Source organism: Carassius gibelio, chromosome A13, assembly GCF_023724105.1.
Source record: "Carassius gibelio isolate Cgi1373 ecotype wild population from Czech Republic chromosome A13, carGib1.2-hapl.c, whole genome shotgun sequence".
NCBI classification, from domain to species: domain Eukaryota; kingdom Metazoa; phylum Chordata; class Actinopteri; order Cypriniformes; family Cyprinidae; genus Carassius; species Carassius gibelio.
In genome coordinates, this window is record NC_068383.1 from 3,912,386 (window position 1) to 3,932,699 (window position 20,314).

The following is a 20,314-nucleotide window of genomic DNA, read 5'->3' on the forward strand; positions in this document are numbered from 1 at the left end:
CCTGAGGGCACGTTTGCCAGAAGAGCGCGCGCTCCCATATAGCGAGGCTGAGCACATACATTTCACTGATCAGAGCAATTCACTGATCAGAGCGAGAGCGTCGGGAAAAGTCACAAAAGAAGTGTGTTTTTGGTTGCCAGGGCAAGACAACCTCGCACAGATTACCAAAAAAAAGGGACCAGTGGATGGGACCAGTGGATGGAGTTTATTTTTACATAGCAACAACGGAGTTGTGCAAGTGTTTGTTCCCTGCATTTCGAAGATGCTTGTTTTACAAACAAGGCCCAGTTTGACGACGGATTTGCATATCGTTTATTAATTAAGGATGATGCAATCCCAACGAAAACGAGTCACGATCGTGTGTTGGAACCGCAAGCGGTGAGTAAAACTGCTTCAAATATCTCTGCCTCCTTGTTAGTGCGTCCCCTCCCATGCCGGAGACCTGGGTTCGAGCCCCGCCTCTCATTCAGTTTCAGCCTCGGGATCTGATTCTGAATCATAAATAAACGACTGAATCTGACTGTAAGCCATGGTTTGTTTTGGATGATGGTTTTTCCCTCACGATAATGTCACAGCTTCCACATGCTCTCAACGCAAAAGCCTACTGGCGCTCGTGATTCTTTAGCTCCGCCCACACATCACGCCTCCAGCCGGTCGTGTTTTTCCGGGAAAAATCGGTACAGACTATCTTTCTCTTATGAATATAATAAAACTAAAGACTTTTGGGAGTTATGAAGGATGCAGTACTACTCTATAGGTACTCAAGATTAACAGGATATTGATTGAAAACGAGCATTTCACCCCCCCCCTTAAGGTCAAACTTGTTAAGAGCACAGACGAGGACTTTTAAGAGGCTTAAGAGTTTCTTTAGTAGAGGAGAAAATGGAAGAAAGGCGAAAAGACAGAAGAAATGTGTTGCAGACAATGGATGACAGTGAGTAAGAAGGTATAGATTATATAATAATTGATAATTTTATATATAAATTAATTTATATATAAGTAATCACTACATTACGATATTTGGCAACTGGGAAAAAACAACAATGTAATAGTGATGATTTGGGTCTGTCACAACTTTCGGTAAGCAGAGTGGTCACACAAACAATTACAGCACTTTCAGAACATCTTATTGTGTCGCAGTTCATTTAGTTTCCACTGGACATTCCCACCTTGCAGGCTCAAAAAACTGCATTTATGAATATAGCAGGCTTATAGGTGCGCACAAGCAGGGGGAATGAACCGTTAATAGTTTGTGCTATACGCTCCCATGTCTGCTTCTTGTCCCTTGCTGTGACACAAATGCCGGCCCAAATTTTCCTTTAAGAATGGCCTTGTGTTCATCCACTAACTGGGCTAACAGTAAACACTGTTCCTCTGTCCAGTTTGGCTTTCTTGCCCTTCTTAGTTTTGATTCCATGTTTGATACATTAAAACCAACATTCAAATCACCACTTAAATAGGACAGTAAATCACTGTAATTGAAAAGAGTGGAAAAATTTTTATCATTCTAAGCCAATCAAATACCTTATAGGAAATTAAAAGCAAATAAAAAAAAGGATTTAGATACACACATATAATGCGTGTTTGTGTTTGTGTGTGTGTGTGTGTGTGTGTGTGTGTGAGAGAGAGAGAGAGAGAGAGAGAGAATGGTCAAATAGGAAAAATTAAGCATGTGAATTCAAAGTGAGAAATAGAATATACTTAAAATCACTTTTTTTCCTTCTTGGACAACCAACCAATCACAGTCTTCAAAAGATTGTGTCATACATAGCAACAGGGTCAACCCCGCCTCCTCACTAACATGAAAGTTTTTGTCTTTTCCTTACTCAGAGTTGCTCTCAGATTGGTCCCGAATCGCTCTTAAGCTAAGACTCCTACGTAAAAGTTTTTAAGCTAAATTAAGAGTTTTCTGAGAGGATTCTTAGAATCTTTATTAATACGGGCCCAGGGCCTGTATTCATAAAGAATCTTAATGCAAAAAGTAGCTCCTAGTGACAAAATTCTAAGAAAATTCTTAGAAATGTGGGCGTTTACTCTTAAAATTAAAGAAAAATCCTAGTAAAGAAAAAAGTAATTCAGAAAGCATCTTAACCCTTAAAAGAGGTCTTAAGGTCAAACTTGTTAGGAGCACAGACGAGGACTTTTAAAAGGCTTAAGAGTTTCTTTAGCAGAGGAGAAAATGGAAGAAAGACGAAGAGGCAGAAGAAATGTGTTGCAGACAATGGATGACAGTGAGTTGATAAGACGGTATAGATTATATAATAATTAATAATTTACTATATAAATTAATCACTACATTACGATACTTGGCAACTGGGAAAATGCAACAATGCAATAGTGATGATTTGGGTCTGTCACAACTTTCGGTAAGCAGAGTGGTCACACAAACAATTACAGCACTTTCAGAACATCTTATTGTGTCGCAGTTCATTTCGGTTTTACTGGACATTCCCACCTTGCAGGCTCAAAAAACTGCATTTATGAATATAGCAGGCTTATAGGTGCGCACAAGCAGGGGGAATGAACCGTTAATAGTTTGTGCTATACGCTCCCATGTCTGCTTCTCATCTCTTGCTGTGACACAGCACAGTAAACACTGTTCCTCTGTCCAGTTTGGCTTTCTTGCCCTTCTTAGTTTTGATTCCATGTTTGATACATTAAAACCAACATTCAAACCACCACTTAAATAGGACAGCAATCACTGTAATTGGAAAGAGTGGAAAAATTATCATTCTAAGCCAATCAAATACCTTATAGGAAAAGAATAGCACAGTAAAAAAAAAAAAAAAAAAAAAGGATTTATATACACACATATAATGTGTGTTTGTGTGTGTGTGTGTGTGTGTGTGTGAGAGAGAGAGAGAGAACGGTCAAATAGGATAAATTACACATGTAAATTCAAAGTGAGAATTAGAGTAGACCCTATACTTAAAATCACTCTTTTCAGTCTTCAAAAGATTGTGTCATAGATAGCAACAGGGTCAACCCCGCCTCCACACCAAGATGAAAGTTTTTGTCTTTTCCTAACTCAGAGTTGCTCTCAGATTGGTCCCGAATCGCTCTTAAGCTAAGACTCCTACGTAAAAGTTTTTAAGCTAAATTAAGAGTTTACTAAGAGTTTTCTTAGAATCTTTATGAATACGGGCCCAGAGGTTTGCTGGTGGTCTTTGTGTTGTCTGGATCAATCACCTCAGACTTCACCTGCTCAGAGGGCAAAGGGACCGTTAAACAATGACACAGAAAAGAGAGTTTAGTTTGGCTACAAAAATACTCTACAGGTTTAAATTTGGTCTGTTTACATGAATAATTCATATGGCTTCATAAGAATGTAGATGTTGCAAATTTTAATGGTCATTGCAAAAAAAAAAAGCTTCAAATGTTCTGGGTATTACAGTATAGACAAAATACAGAAAAACTGGTTTAAAACAACATCAGGGGCCTGTATCATGAAGGATTAGCTGGTCAGGTAAATTTCAGTTTTAGTTTGCACCAATCCAGGGTTTTAGGTGCCATGTAACCGAGTCTTTTCCTTTTAGCGGTATTCATTGCCATAACTTACACTCCATGGCTAACCTGCTCTGGGGTAGTTTATACTTTGTGTGGCAAGGCTCGTGATTGGCTGTTCGCCAGTGATGTCACATTCATGTGCAGAGGCTTCACAAACTCAGGATCAAAGCCCGAGCTGACAAAGAAAGTTGATGATCAGAATCATGGTAACAACAAAGCCGGACTGGAAAGGTTTGGTTGTGTCAACTCAAAACTAATCCTCTAACTCTTATTGTGTTCAGCTACTACCATGGTCCAGGCCCCAGGAAGAGTAAATAATGAAGAGAAACTAGTAAAACTATCACAAGTACATAAAGGATGGAGCTCAAACCTGGACCTGTGCACTCTCAAAGCTCTCTGCGGTGGTTTCTTCATTTCCCAGAGTCACCTTGGGCTCTGCCTGTTGACTGACAGACACTCCTTCCTCCTCTTTCACCGGGACAACAGTTTCTGGGGGTGCGATGTGGGATTTTGATTCACAGACTGGAATAAGATCACACAAAACCTCCCGGACCTCATCTTTCACAGGCCCCTGAGAGCCATCTAATGAAACTGAACTGCAAATATCAAAATTTAGAGACGCACGCAATGATATCTCAACCACAGGAACCTCTCTGTCCCATTTAAGAGCCGGAATCTGGGAGGGAGACCAGCTCTCCCGACCTTGATCTATCCAGTTCTGTTTGCACTTGGACAGAGGGACGGACACAACAGGGGTCACAGGCTGATTGACCTTTGACCGAGGCAGTGTGATGGCTTTTGATTTTAATGGCTGCATAGGTCTCCATTCCTGGACACCAGTTAGGACGTCCACAGAAAAGCATCCCTGATCCAGGGAAAATTTTCTTTTCAGGGGGGTCTCGCAGGTCTCATCGAAATAGGAATCATCCAGCCGTCTTTTACGTGCTCTGGCTCCTTTATGGGAAATGTGTAACTGTATGTTGTAAAAAGGGCTGATGGCATTGTACTGCTGTTTGGAGAACACCATGTGTGAATATCCTGATAGTGGTTTTAAATGCAAAGATGAATAATCAGACATATATTTTTTTTTTAACTGGAGTCAGTCAGGATTGAAAGAGGGAAAAAGGAGTGTCTGGTCAGCTATATAAAAGCAGGAGACATAAAACTGTCTTGGCCAGAGGGCATGCACCTGAGAAAGATTGTTTATCAATAAATCAGACATTTCCATTTTGATTGGATGGGGTCATTAATTCAAACTGACCCCCCAAAAACCAATTTGATGCATATTTAATACTTCCTTTTTATGCAAACAAAGAAATGCATCAGGACAAACAATGGTTTAAATAAATACTTGCCCAAGTAACTCGCAAACAATTGATCTTCGTTTTTCAAACAACATAAAAACGGGTTTTGGTGAAATGCGTGCAATGAGTTTGTAAAAACCCTCGAACACACTGTTTTCTAAGATGATAATTATGAAAATTAAAGAATTGAGTGCAGATTACAACTTAGAAAATTTACCTGTCGGATACAATAAAATGTTCAGTTTCGAAGTGCTATTAATCTAACTTCAGTTAATCAAATCCATCCTCGACTTTCAGATTGCGGATTACACCTGACATTCATAATTTGCCAACCACACTTCGTCTTCTGATTGGCTGGAAACCAGAACATGTGATTTTTTAAAATACAACCTGAATTTTATTCACATTTTTTAAAATAATTTTAGAATTACGCAAGTGAAGATGACCGAACTTATGATATAAAAATATAGTTATTTATGAATCCTACTATTAAAAACGTGTACCTCATGAATATTAATTACATAACTGTCAGTGATTGGCTCAAGGTGTGCAGAGACGATTACAATAGTAAAGAAAATAAAATTAGCAAAAAATAAAAAATAAAATAACAAACTATACCATCTCCAGCAACCTCAAACGACTGTGGTAGGTCTATTCTGACCAGCGAGCGAAAAACTGAAAAGTACTGAAAAAGTAACTTGTTACTCAAAAGTAAGAGGCATGAATATTAATAAATGATTGTGAAAACTACGTGACAGCGCCGTCTATTCATTAAAACTTGAAGACTGACTTGCATAGCCACTGAAATGAAACCACAAAAAGAAAATCTAAATATGAAACATAATATTTGGATTACTTACCACAAAATAAATCTTAATTTCCTGACAAAAATGTTTTACTTATGAAGTCTAATGAATTGAATTTTTCAGTCAAATCCACAGTGTTAAATATCAGTTCATTGCTTATTTATGATGATCATGTTTCAACAAAAGTTAAGCGGACAGGTAAATAATATATTTCTGCACTTAGATTCAACCTGAAATTAATTCAAGTATATTGTAGGGCAAAGGGAAACATGTTACACAAAATAGATCTGTATTTCAATAAAAACATACCATAGACATCCACGGTAATACAATGTTTTTGCTTTTTTTAGACACTACCATGATAGTAATACCACAGTTTTTTTTAAAGTAATTATAATACTGTGACTTACTTCCTCAGTGCTTTATTGGATTGGTATAGCCCGGTGAAGAATGAACTATATAAACAGAAAGAACTTGAAATGAAACCATGAGCGCTGAGACGCAGAGAGGAATACAAAAATACATTTTAATAGAAAAAATAAGATTCTCGTTTAAAAAGTTTTTTTTTTTTCATTATTGTATGCTGTAATGTTTGCCATCCATTTTCACACATCTGAAGGCAGACAACTGGTCTATACAAAACCATCACCACTTAAAAAACACAATCCAACTCCACACAAACCTCAAACATCGGGAAATTAGGAAGAGGAAAGCTAGCCTCAGCAACCAAATCCATAAAAAATTTAATTGATGATAATAATAATAATAAATGAGAAAAACATATATAGTTATTGTCATACACATATATTTTATATTCATATATACATTTACAAAAAAAAGAAGAAGAAAAAAACTTATGGGATGTAACAGAAAATGTTAAATGTCAATATACTTAGTCATTTGAAAAAAAAAAAAAAAAAAGATATATATATATTCTGTATTGCTTTTGTCATCTGTGGAAAAACCCAAAAACAGAATGAGTTAAACCGAAAAACACAGGGCAGCAAACAGCTCTACAACATCAGAAGCGGTTCAGATCATGTTAGAGAGCCGGGAATACATGTTCAAAACACCAGAAAAACAACACTTTAAATATGCATGGTAAACTTCTCCCTGAACTGGAGTTCTTCACTACATTTTAAAGACATGATAAAATAAGTGTATTACTTGTATGAATGGACAGCGCTCAGCAGAAGAAAAAAAACATTTATATATAATATAATATAATATCTAAATGTATATATGATTATATGTAGATAACATATATACATTAATAATATATAAAAAATGGTAAAGGCTCATTGACAACTTACTGACAGCTTCAACTAAATAGAAAAAGAAACTGAAAATCGAATATTAATACCTCAACTAATAATTCAAAACATCAAATACTACAATAACAAATAATATTAAAAGAATATACAGATGGTGTCTGCAGAAATACTTCATATGTAGGGTTAGGAATCACAAAAAAAGTTATTTTTGCTAATTTTAACAATCAAATAAATCAAATAAATTGGCAATATGTCTTGCATTGCAACCCATGCTGAGTGATCAGTCTGATTTGTGGACTGATGTTTTTTTAATGAATCTTTCAGAAATAATCAAACTGAAGTCATCTTAAAATTTTAGAACATCAGCTTCCTCTAAACGTACTAAAATAATTGTTAACTGAATCATAAAGTGAAAATGGAATAGTTACATTCCTTATGATTCCCATCCCTAGACAGAAGTCTATAAGCTGCAAAAAAAAAAAAATATAGATGTCTTTTGCTTTTGACTCCTCTAAATACAGAGACTCTCACATGATGTGAAATCAAACCTCTGGCGAGCTGGCATGAACAAAAAGAGTAACGTCTCTACGGTAACACTGCCACACAGCCTCAGTTCACTTTAGTCGAGGTCTCTTATGTTCACCAAGGCTGCATAAGATGACTGTTTTCTATTTGAATATATTTCACAATGTCATTTATTCCTGTGACCCAAAGCTGTATTTTCAGCATCATTACTCCAGTCTTCAGTCAAATGATCCTTCAGAAATCATTCTGATATGCTGATTTACTGCTCAATAAATATTTCTGAATATTATCAATGCTGAAAACAGTTGTGCTGCTTAATATTTTTGTGGAAACGATACGATTTTTTTGAAGGATTCTTCATGAATATAAAGTTCAAAAGAACAGCATACAAATCTTTTGCAACATTATAACGGTCTTTACTGTCACTTCTTATCAATTTAATGCATCCTTTCTTAAAGGGGGGGTGAAATGCTCGTTTTCACTCAATATCCTGTTAATTTTGAGTACCTACAGAGTAGTACTGCATCCTTCATAACTCCAAAAAGTCTTTAGTTTTATTATATTTATAAGAGAAAGATAGTCTGTACCGATTTTTCCCGGAAAAACACGACCGGCTGGAGGCGTGACGTGTGGGCGGAGCTAAAGAATCACGAGTGCGAGTAGGCTTTTGCGTTGAGAGCGTTTGGAAGCTGTGACATTACCAGTGTTTGGAATAACGGCGTTTAAAAGAACGGCGTTAGGTAACGACGTTATTTTTTCAGTAACGGGGTAATCTAACTAATTACTTTTCTCGTCGTTACAACGCCGTTACCATTAATGAAAGTTAAATGCGGTGCGTTACTATGCATTGATTTAATAAACTATGCAATCCGAACGCACCCCTGGCTCACACAGCGAGTGAGGAGGTGGGTTAGAAACGAGATAAGCGATTATGATTAGCTAAGGCAGAGTCATATGTTTCATGGTAGCCAATCAGAGCCAGTGTTTTTACACACATGCCGGCACACGCGCCAGCGGCGCCAAACAAACACACACACACACACAACAGCACAGATTCGCAGCAGCAGCATAAATGGCAAGTCAGGAGCAATCCGATGAAAGATCCGTGGAGATATAAGCGCTACTTCAACTTCATTGTGGTCAAAGGCAAGAACGTGCATGTATACATGTAATGTGTGACACACGCATCTACAAAGCTAGTGGCCAAAAACACTTTTCTTACAAAGATGATACTTGAAGTGCAGGATAAAACTCTTGCTGTCTTTTGACGTGCAATAAATATCGAAAGTTATGTAAGAACACCTGTCTGTTCTACTCATTTCAACTGACTTGTGAAACTGCAAAAAAAAAAAAAAAAAAAATGATTTGACATATAGCAACTTTTTTTTTTTTTTTTTTTTTAAGCTGTACATGTGGAAAGTGCAGTTTGATGCCAACATCGCATGTTGTTTACTTGATGTGCTTACGTGACGATAGCTAAGTTAACAACACAGAGATATTTGAAGCAGTTTTACTAACCACCTGCGGTTCCAACACACGATCGTGACCCTTTTTCGTTGGGACTGCATTATCCTTAAGAAATAAACGATGTGCAAATCCGGCATCAAACCGGGCCTTGTCTGTAAAACAAGCATCTTCGAAATGCAGGGGAACAAACAAAAACACTTGCACAACTCCGTTGATGCTCTGTAAAAATAAACTCCATCCACTGGTCCCTTAATGCTGTTTTTTTTTTTTTTTTTTTTTGGTTGTCTGTGCAGGGTTGTCTTGCCCTGGCAACCAAAAACACACTTCTTTTGTGACAATTCGGTCTCTTACTCTGATCAGTGAATGTCTCTGCTCTCAGTCCTCTGCTATACGGGAGCACACACTCTTCCGGGGAGAAGTGCCCTTAGGACCCATATAAGGAAATTCCGCTCCATCTAACGTCACACAGACCCATACTCAAAAAAAACTTTCCGAAACTTGTGACAGACTGGAAGAGGTATTTTTGGAACAAAAACACTCCTTCAAACGTACAATTTAATTTTTGAAACTTTGTCCATGTTTAGCATGGGAATCCAACTCTTTAACAGTGTAAAAAACTCAGTATGCATGAAATAGCATTTCACCCCCCCCCCCCTTTAATGAAAGTAAAAAGTGTTCCACTGATCAAATAAGATCATGAAGGAGATAAATAATGACAGCAAGTTGTATTTATGTATTTATTTTCCATACTATGGAAGTCAGTGGCTACCGTTAAGTGTTCGATTACCAACTTTCTTAAAATATTTTCTTTTGTGCTCAGTAGAAGAAACTCATACAGGTTTGCAGCAACTTGAGGGTATGACATAACTGACATCTTTGGATGAGCTATCCATTTAAATACAGCGTCTATCCAGAATAAGGTTCATAGTAACAGAGTTTGTGACAAAGCAGTGGCGGGAAACTGACGACTGATTTCTAGCATGATTAACATTTTGCTAGCATGTCGCTAACATGTTTCTAGCATGATTAACATGTTGTTAACATGACTATAATTTGACTAGCATGTTGCTATCATGTTTAGCATGTTGTTACCATTTTTCTAACATGATTAGCATGCGACTAGAATGTTGCTAACATGATTTTACCATGATTAGCATGTTGGCATTGTTGCTAGCATGTTACTAGCATGATTAGCATATTGCTAGCATGTCGCTAGCATGTTTCTAGCATGATTAGCATGTTTCTAGCATGACTAGCATGCGACTAGCATGTTGCTAGCATATTGAGCATGTTGCTAGCATGTTTCTAGCATGACTAGCGTGTGACTAGCATGTTGCTAGTTTGATTAGCATGTTGCTAGCATGATTTTAGCATGATTAACATGTTGTTAGCATTTTTCTAGCATGCGACTAGCATGTTGCTAGCATGATCGCATGCTAGAAATGATCAAAGCTTGATTGAGTCTAATGGGATTTGGAGCTTGGGTCATCTGAACATCTTGTCAATTAAAGTCTATGGGATTTTTATGAGTTTTATTATTAATTTTTAAGAAAACTGTAACTCAAACCAGTCTGAAAAGATATAGCACACCAAGACAGAACAGTATGAAGGTCTGACCCGAGTTTGGAGTATGTAGCTTGAACGGTATAGGAGGAGTTAGTGTCAAAAAATTTGCTGTCAGAAAAATAATATGAAGAAGAAGAAGAAGAAGAAGAAGAAGAAGAAGAAGAAGGAGTTTTTTCTCAAGCCAACTTAACTAGGAAAATATGAAGATGAATTCAAATGATGTTTCTATGACTCTTGGCAAAGAACCCTAAAGAACGGGTGTCTGGACAGGGTTTTGAGCTGTGAGAAGGAACATGCGTGACCTGCTACAGATGGAGAACTGGACTACAGTCGTACACTGTTGTGAATGATCATGGTTTTGTGAAAGAGTGGACTATGACGGACGAGACAGGCACCTTTCACTACAGCTCAGGTGAATGACATCTTTACCTGTGTTGGACTCAAAACTATTCAGACTGCGGCTGAAGGAAGTAAACAACATCAGTGTGAGAAAACAGAAGCAGCAAACGGCAGCATGTTTAGTCAGCATGTCTCGGTTCACTGTTGCCATTATAGAACTTCCACCTTGTGATATTTTTATCAACCTTTTTTCTTTTCTTTTTTTTAATGTCCTGATGGAGTTTATTGAGTAGCCAGTGAAGTCAAAAGTTACCGCTGGGCTAATGTTGAGAAAATGAGCCAACTCGCCAAGATCAGCTGAGATCAACCGAGAAGATCTCTTGACAATAAAGATTAAACGGCTGTAAGAACTATTTCTTTGTAAGACTAAATACATTTTTTTACGTTTTTTAACTTTCCCAAGTATCAAACATTAGTGTGTAACCAAACAACGTTTAACAGTGTAGTTATTGTCAACTGAAACTATTTTTTTTAAGAAATAATAATAATAATAATAAAAAATCAGTAATAAAGATTACTGAATTAAAAAAATAACCTGTCCAAATTTATCAATGGTCTAATGCTCTAACATTACCAACAACTACAGTGCAGCAACTAAAATCGTCAACCTGTTGTCTTGACACACTTCACATCTTTTTTCAAAAGTGTGCTTGACTGCTTAAAGGTGCCATCTGTAATATTTGGCAAAAAAAATCAAATCATACTCCACATTCCATACCAGATGGGGGCAGTATGCCTCAATAAAGTGAATTGGTCTACTCTAGAGTAACAAACGAGAAATGGCATAGTCTCTATGCTCCGCCCCTACTTTCACAACAACAACACTACAGCCATAGCCGAAGCCTAACTGTGCGTTCACACCGCCGGCGTCGAGAGCGTCAAAAATCGCTCTTGCCGCTCTGCTCACGACGCTGCAGAAAGATTTGTGAGCGCTCAGATGCTCTAACGTAGATCGAATGCTTATTTTGTATTTAAAGCGGCCGCAAAGCAAACAAGCTTGTTGATCTCGTGCAGACTAACCATAAGGAGTTATAAGTTAACCTCATTAAATATTGTTGTGGACGAAATATTAGGATCCTTTACTTAAAATGAACAATCTCAGACACCTTGGTCCACGTATCACTTTTAATTCATTTTTTATGTCCCTGTATGTAAACAGGGACACATCATAGATTAATACAAACACTAAACAGCAATAATCAACCTGTCCTTTATTCTTCTTGGGAAATAATGTGCCAACTCTCAAGCATTCACCGTGAGACACACGCAATTCACTCTTTTCACACGCTTTCATGCCACACATAAATTTTTTCACGCACAGAAAAACCACGAAGCAAAGAGGACACGGAGACCAACAGACTATACAGAGCAGGTTACTTATGAAATAAAACAATGGGTAACGTTAAGTTATAGCTAGCTAATTATCAAACGCAGCTACGGTTAGCCATCGCTAACATTAGCACGTTTATCGAACAGCCTTCAATACATTTCTAGGTTATAACTTCCCGAAAACAAATACACAAACATATAAAACAAACTTCTAGCGAAATACTAACAGCATCTTACTTACCAATCCAAAAGAAATGTTGCATGTTCGGAGTCGAACCTCATTTCTTTCAGGTGAATCAGTTGTCTCCAGCGATTAAAAGCAGTGTAGATGTTAATTTGATTTGTGATTCCGAGCGCGGTTGTTTCCCTGTAGCGGGTGGCGCTCTCTTCCCTGAACTGAAATGCTCAATGAACTTTCAATGAAAGTACTGGGCTGTACTTTCCACATGATTGACATTAGGTTCAGGCACGCCCAGAAGCCGTGCAAGTTATTCGTGTATTGCAGGTTGGCTGTTGGTTATGTTGCCCGCATACCACCTCCCATGGCCGAAACTGGTATTACGACACCTGTCTGGCCGGGGCTAGTAATGCTAATGCTAATTAAGGTTGATATCTCTGCAGCACTATAACTTGACATTTTTTAATGACATCATCGCCCTTATTTCTTCTCATTATTTTGATGCGTGTAGGTCATGTTATGGATATTTTTACCTAAATTTTTGCATATGGCACCTTTAAAAGCAGATCTCTTAGAAGTGGTGAATGCCTCACTTCTTTCTGGGACATTTCCAAACTCCCTAAAAACTGCAGTTGTTAAGCCCCTCCTGAAAAAGACCAATCTTGATAACACACTTTTGAGCAATTTTAGACCAATATCTAATCTTCCTTTTATAGGCAAAATTATAGAAAATGTAGTTTTTAATCAGCTAAACAAATACTTAAACTCAAATGGATACCTGGACAATTTTTTATCTGGTTTCCGACCGCATCACAGCACAGAGACAGCACTCATTAAGATGATAAATGATATTCGCTTAAATTGTAACTCTGGCAAAATATCGGTGCTGGTATTGCTAGATCTCAGTGCTGCGTTTGACACTGTCGATCATAACATACTACTAGAGAGACTGGAAAACTGGGTTGGGCTTTCTGGGATGGTACTCAAATGGTACAGATCATACTTAGAAGGGAGAGGCTATTATGTGAGTGTAGGAGAGCATAAGTCTAAGTGGACGTCCATGACATGTGGAGTCCCACAAGGCTCAATTCTTGCACCGCTCTTGTTTAGCCTGTATATGCTTCCACTAAGACAAATAATGAGAAAGAACCAAATTGCCTACCACAGCTATGCTGATGATACCCAGATTTACCTAGCCTTATCTCCAAATGACTACAGCCCCATTGACTCCCTCTGCCAATGCAATGATGAAATTAATAGTTGGATGTGCCAGAACTATCTTCAGTTAAATAAGGAAAAAACTGAAGTCATTTGGAAACAAAGATGAAGTGTTCAAGGTGAATGCATACCTTGACTCTAGGGGTCAAACAACTAAAAATCAAGCCAGGAATCTTGGTGTGATTCTGGAGACAGACCTTAGTTTCAGTAGTCATATCAAAGCAGTAACTAAATCAGCATACTATCATTTAAAAAACATTGCAAGAATTAGATGTTTTGTTTCCAGTCAAGACTTGGAGAAACTTGTTCGTGCCTTTATCACCAGCAGGGTGGACTATTGTAATGGGCTCCTCACCGGCTTTCCCAAAAAGACCATTAGACAGCTGCAGCTCATCCAGAACGCTGCTGCCAGGATTTTGACTAGAACCAGAAAATCTGATCATATCACACCAGTCCTCAGGTTCTTACACTGGCTTCCAGTTACATTTAGGATTATTTAGGATACATCATCACTTCCTACCATCTCCACCCAGTCACAGTTCAGTGATGCCAACCGCCTCCTGAACGTGTATGTTCAATGTTTTTCCCCCATTACCTACATACAGTAGGATACAGCATTCCTTGTTCAGGTCAGTCTCGTATTCACAATAAAACATTAGTTTGAATGTCCACTGAGGAAAGCCAAATCTTTTTTGTAGTATCCTTTCAACAGTTAAGGGATTTTCCAGCATAATGCTGGTCAATGCATTACAAGGTGTAGTTAAAAGTACAAATCATATATGTGTATACTGTGGATAGATGCCTAATAAGATGCTCTTTGCCACTACATAATCAATCTGCCATATTGGAACACTCAAAACACCAGTTTGTGAACACTAGAGAGCAAGTTGCCTGTGCATCTGCAATGCAACTGTAGTTATAGGCTTGTATGAATATCTATATCTGCAATAAACTTAAACAGATGATTTTGCTGAACTAACACAATTTCAGAGGAAACCATTAGCTAACTCAACATTCAAAAGTTACCAGAGTTTATAAAACCTGTAATATTGAGTTAATACATATTAAAACATAAACCAACACATTTTTAACAATCAAAGATTATCATATTTCTTTGTGAATTTAAATTTGGCAAATATTACAACCAGATGCTGTGCAATGTTGTGGCATCTTGGGAACTTTTTATAGTAAATGACGACACAGACCATTTCAAGATGGCAAATGAAATATTATTTATTGAATAATAATCAATAAACAACAGCCATCATAAAAGTTGATGAGCAATTCAGTCAAAAGGCAGTGCTCTGATAGAGCATTAAAGTTATATAAAAATGTAAAATTATGAAAGAGGATGTGTTTTTAGACTGTCTTAATGCAAGCTGAGGAGGATAGCTTGAGTGGCCAAGGACCACAGCTAAAGAGTTACAGAAAATAACTGAGCCTTGGGGTCAGAAAGCATTAAAAAAAATCTAACAAACAGCACCTATAGCACCACATTGTTTGGGAGGGTTTCAATAATAAAAATCAAGAAACAAAAATGCTCTCATCCAAGTACAATCTCCAGCATATTCACTAGCCAGACATTTCTGGATTTTCAAACGGTACTGGGTTTTATGGTCAGTTTCAATTAAAAATAAGAATTTTAGCAGTTTGAATCGAGATGGGTTTGGTACACACAGGGGTGAAAAAGCATCCCTGTAATGAAAAAGTAATAAATTCAAATACCAACAGAAAAAAAAAAATCTTATTCTCCAATTAAAACGTAGATATTTGTAAAATGTTAAAATAAAATATCAAAAGGATTAATACAGATTTATTTCCACGGGTTACTTTGTTCATATTTTCCAAGGGTGCCAACAATTCTCACCACAACTGTATCACTGTTTAGATGTTTTGAGATATTTTTTGGCCCTGAGACAGCGAATCTCACAATCCTCCTGAGTGTTGAACCTGTTGCTGTTCCCGTCACAGCCTCCATACCAGAACTGGACACATTCACCACTGCTGACGTTGAAGTACCATTTCACTGAAAAGTTTGAGCAAGTTCCTGCATCAAGTATGAGCTGGCAAACATCTATAAGCAGAAAGAAGATAGAAAAAAAGGTTTTAAGTTACACCCAGTGAAAATTAGGCTGATCAGTTTGAAGCCATTTAAAATAGTCACACTTTTGATATTTGCACATTTTACCATGCATATTGTGCTAAGCAATAATTTTATACTTGATTTACATGATTGTTTAAATAAATCAAGGATGCTTCTCATATGCATTTCCATTTTTTCCAAGTGATGAAATTGATTTAACTCTAAAAATGTGAAAGATTTTATGGTTTGGGTTAGGTTATAGAAGTTATAATTAGCTTTAAATAAAAACAGTGGTAGTCTACTGCATATCCATCAAGTAAATGTATCTTTTACCCTTGAAACTGGAATCATCCTGTTGAAGATTTTCAGATTCTGTGGAAGAAATTTGAATAATCTCAAAACTATGTACAGGTAAATGGCCTACAGTACATAAAACATCCAATATGTGCATTAAACATTGTGCTTGCTTTGCCCTTTGTTGTGATAAACAGTAAAGTGCGTTCAGCTGAATTAAATTTCTGTTTTGTAAAACAGGTATAAAATAGTTATTATACCACAGCAGCTGTCATGTGAAGACCAAAGGGTGTAAAGACCATTGACTCTAACATGCAACTCCACCATGCAGGGTCACCGGCAAGGGACATAAGTATCGCTTTTGATTCATCCTCTCTTCTACACCTGGCTTCACTTCTGTTTCAGTTTTAATGACCAACTCTTACTCTATGTTTCTATAGCCCTACTATTACTACTGTACCACGCATCACACAACATACTGTAGGCAGTGCAATCCTAACAACCTGTGTACTTTGCCTATGTCTACTAATACACTACTTCCTTTCTATTGGACTCTAGAGTTGTCAGTCTGCAGTAAACAAAGCAGATTTCATTACATATATTGCTAGTCATTCAAGACTAATCCTAATGGCCCTGATAGACACCTGGATCAAACCAGAGGAAACTGTTACTCTTGCAGCACTTTACAATAATTTCTCATTTTCCCACAGTCCCTGTCTGACTGGAAGAGGTGGAGGTACTGGTCTGCCTATCTCTAATGACTGGAAATTTATTCCTTTACATTCTCTGGGTACTTACAGGTCCTTAACATTCAGTCACTATTAGCTACACTTTTAAAATACCCCAGGACCACAAGGTAACTTCTTGGATGAATTAGATGTGCTGCTCTCAACTTTTCCTGAGGATGGTACTCCACTAGTTATGCTTGGAGACTTCAACATCCACCTAGATAAACCTCAGGCTGCAGACTTCCACACTCTGCTTGCCTCTTTTGATCTCAAGAGAGTGTTAACTACGGCTACTCACACCTTATCTGAATGGATGTGTTGGAAAACGAAACTTGAAATGCACTATAACATCTATAAAGAAAGCCTTCATGCTTTCAATGTGGAACTAGCCTCAGCTTGACAGACTTCTCAAACCTTATATACAGTAACTTAGACAACACTCACAGTCTTTTTACTACTGTTGAGAGACTGACAAACCCTCCAAGTCAGATGCCCAGTGAAATGCTCTCTGACAGAAAATGCAATGAGTTTGCTACCTTCTTTTCTGAGAAGATCATCAATATCAGGAAGGCGATTAGCACATCCTCAAGTATTGCAGAGGTCAGACAGATTCGGCCGCAATATAAAAAACATACTATGTCTTCTGAAAAAGAGCAATTTTGATAACACCATTTTGAGCAATTATAGACCAATATCAAATCTTCCTTTTATAGGAGAGATTACTGAAAAGGTCGTTTTTAATCAACTGAACAAATATGTAAACTCAACAATTTCCAATCGGGTTTCAGACTGCAGCACAGAGACAGTGCTCATTAAGATAATAAATGATATCCGCTTACTTTCTGATTCTGGCAAAATATCAATGCTGGTTCTACTAGATCTCAGTGCTGCATATCACATTGTCGATCATAACACTTCTACAGAGACTGGACAACTGGGTTGGGCTTTCTGGGATGGTTCTTCAAATGATTCAGGTCATACTTGTTATGTGAGTGTAGGAAAGCATAAGTCTAAATGGATGTCCATGACATGCGGTGTCCCACAAGGCTCAATTCTTGCACAGCTCTTGTTTAGCCTGTCTATGCTCCCACTAAGTAAAATAATGAGAAAGAAACAGATTAAATTTCTCAGCTATGCTGATGATACCCTTATTACCAAATGACTATAGCTCCATTGAAATTAACAGTTGGATGAGCAAAAAATGTCTTCAGTTAAACAGGCAGAAAACTGAAGTCATTGCATTTGGAAACAAAGATGAAGTTTTCAAGGTGAATGCATACCTTGACTCTAGGGGACAAACAACTAGAAATCGAATTAAGAATCTTGGTGTGATTCTGGAGACAGACCTTAGTTTCAGTAGTCATGTAGCTGTGCATTTATTGAATGATCACTGAGATGTCTGAACTGAGTTCACTGTATTTTATGTATTTATAATCATTTTCTATTTTTAACTGTCTTAAATTAATTTTAAATACATTTTGAAATCATCTAAAAATTTAGTTTTAGTGATTATTATTTCTTTATGATTATTTTACTTTATTTTATGTAAAGCACTATGAATTACAATTTTGTACGAAATGTGAACAATAATGTAAATAAACTTGCCTTGCCCTATTTACACATGACACTGTTTACTCCACTGCACACCTCAGATCACTTCCTCCTCACTCTTAACCTCAACAGAGTTCCTGACACAACACATACCCCTCCAAATGTCATCTTTCGACATAATCTATGCTCACTCTCACCCTCCCGGCTGTCTGCTATGGTTTCATCTTAGATTTTTTTTTTTACCTTTATTTTTTATAGGAAAGTCATTAAGAACAGGTTCTTATTTACAAGTGGAATAACAAGTGGAATAACCACTTAGGGAAAGGGAAGTAGGGCTAAAATAAATACAAATCATTCGAAATACAGTACAAACAGGTTAGCAATTACATAAATACAATTTAAAACATCAATCATCATCATCAATCTGCCCCTTGTCTTCCAGGCCAGCCCATACCACCCCTTCTGCGCCTTGGTTATTTGATGTTCTCCACGAACATCGTTCTAAGCTCAGGACTGCTAAAAGGTGTGGTGCAAATCAAAAAATCATGCTGACCTTAATATGTATCAGTCACTCCTCTCTTCCTTCTCTGCTAATGTCTCCACTACTAAAAGGACATACTTTCATAACAAAAATAACAATTTGTCTAACTCCCGCATAGTATTTAAAACATTTTCCTTGTTCTTTTGTCATCCTCCTCACCCTCCTTCAACTCCCACAGCTTATGACTGCCTCATTCATTAATAAAATTAAAATCATCAGTGTACAATTTTCCACACCACAATCAGTCAAGCACATCTTACCAATAAACATACACTTGTTCATCACCTTCTCTTCACTCTCAGGCAGAAGTCTCCAAACTCATATTTTCTAATCATCCTACCCTATTCCATCTCATCTCCTTCAAGCCATTTCTCCTGCAGTTGTACTTGCATATAGAGGGCTGCATTGGGATTGAGTCCCGCCGGGTCCCGCAGGACCCAACGCAAATCTCGCGGGAGAGGGCGGTTTGAATTTTGCTGCGGGTGGGAATGGGCGGCTAAAAAAAACACAGCGGGATAGGGAGGTTGCCTAGCGACATGATGGAGAAGATGTCAATAGATGATGTAGAAAAGAACCTAATGTTATTTTTTAGTGTTGTTTTTTGAGCACAGCCCCTCGTTGCCATTTGTTAATTAGGTCAAGAGGCGTGATGATGCCAGTTATTGAGCAGGCTGCCTAAGTTTGAATGTTTTTATTCTTATTTGTATTTTTCAAACAGAATACCTGCTACATTTGGCTAATAATTGTAAAACTGTTTTTCATGTAGCCTAGTTTATCATATTATGTATATTTTTTGCAAAGCAGCCTATTTTTATGTGCAAAGTTTTTGATATAAAATGAAATTATATTTGAATGTATTGTGTGTTTTGTCTTTTTTTATTTTTTTATTTTTTACATGCAGGCCAGGGAAACGAAACAAACAACCCCATGAATCTCTTTAATAATATCAATACAAATACGTGTTTTTTTCCCCCTGCGGGACGGGAGAAGACACAAAATCAATGCATCTCAATTATTGTGCGGGAATAAATTGTCAGAGTTTTGCAGGTGTGGGCGGGAGTCGACATACATATTGTGGGAGCGGGCGGGAGTGTAACACATACATTGCGGGAGCGGGCGGTAATGGTCAGAAATTCGGCGGGAGCGGGCGGGGGTTGTGTTCAACCAGGAACAACTCACACAGAACAACCTCCTCGACAGCAACCACTTTTTTTTTCAGAAGTGGACAGAGAATGCCAAGCTCTCAGTTGTTGAAGCCTAAAACTGACAAGAGCAGATTCCTAATCTTTGTAGCGGGATGAGGACACAGACACAGAAGGCATATGTGACAGCAAAAATATCTCAGTGTGTAATTTATTTAACAAAGAAGTGCAAATACGGCGCTTGTGAATGTACTCTGATCGAAGTGACAGCAGTGTCTGTAATCCTCTGTAAAGTGGTGTGAGTGGCCAGAAGTTCAGTCCGTCTTTGGAAGAAAGTGGAGAGCAAACACACATTAGTCTCTCTTCTTCCGAGTTTGTTTCTTGCCTGAGTGTGTTTTCTCT

General features: G+C 37.6%; 2 protein-coding genes across 2 annotated transcripts in view; both read right to left on the reverse strand.

The window, feature by feature from the left end:
* The window catches only part of LOC128025903 (collagen alpha-6(VI) chain-like), a 168,344-nt gene that overhangs the window by 96,765 nt on the left and 51,265 nt on the right, over window positions 1-20,314 (reverse strand). The window lies entirely within an intron of this gene.
* The window catches only part of LOC128025907 (low density lipoprotein receptor adapter protein 1-B-like), a 137,198-nt gene continuing 123,005 nt past the window's right edge, over window positions 6,122-20,314 (reverse strand). Inside the window, exon 10 of the transcript XR_008186283.1 lies at window positions 6,122-6,299. The gene's annotated coding sequence lies outside the window, so the exon portion shown is untranslated. The remainder of the gene's footprint in view (window positions 6,300-20,314) is intronic.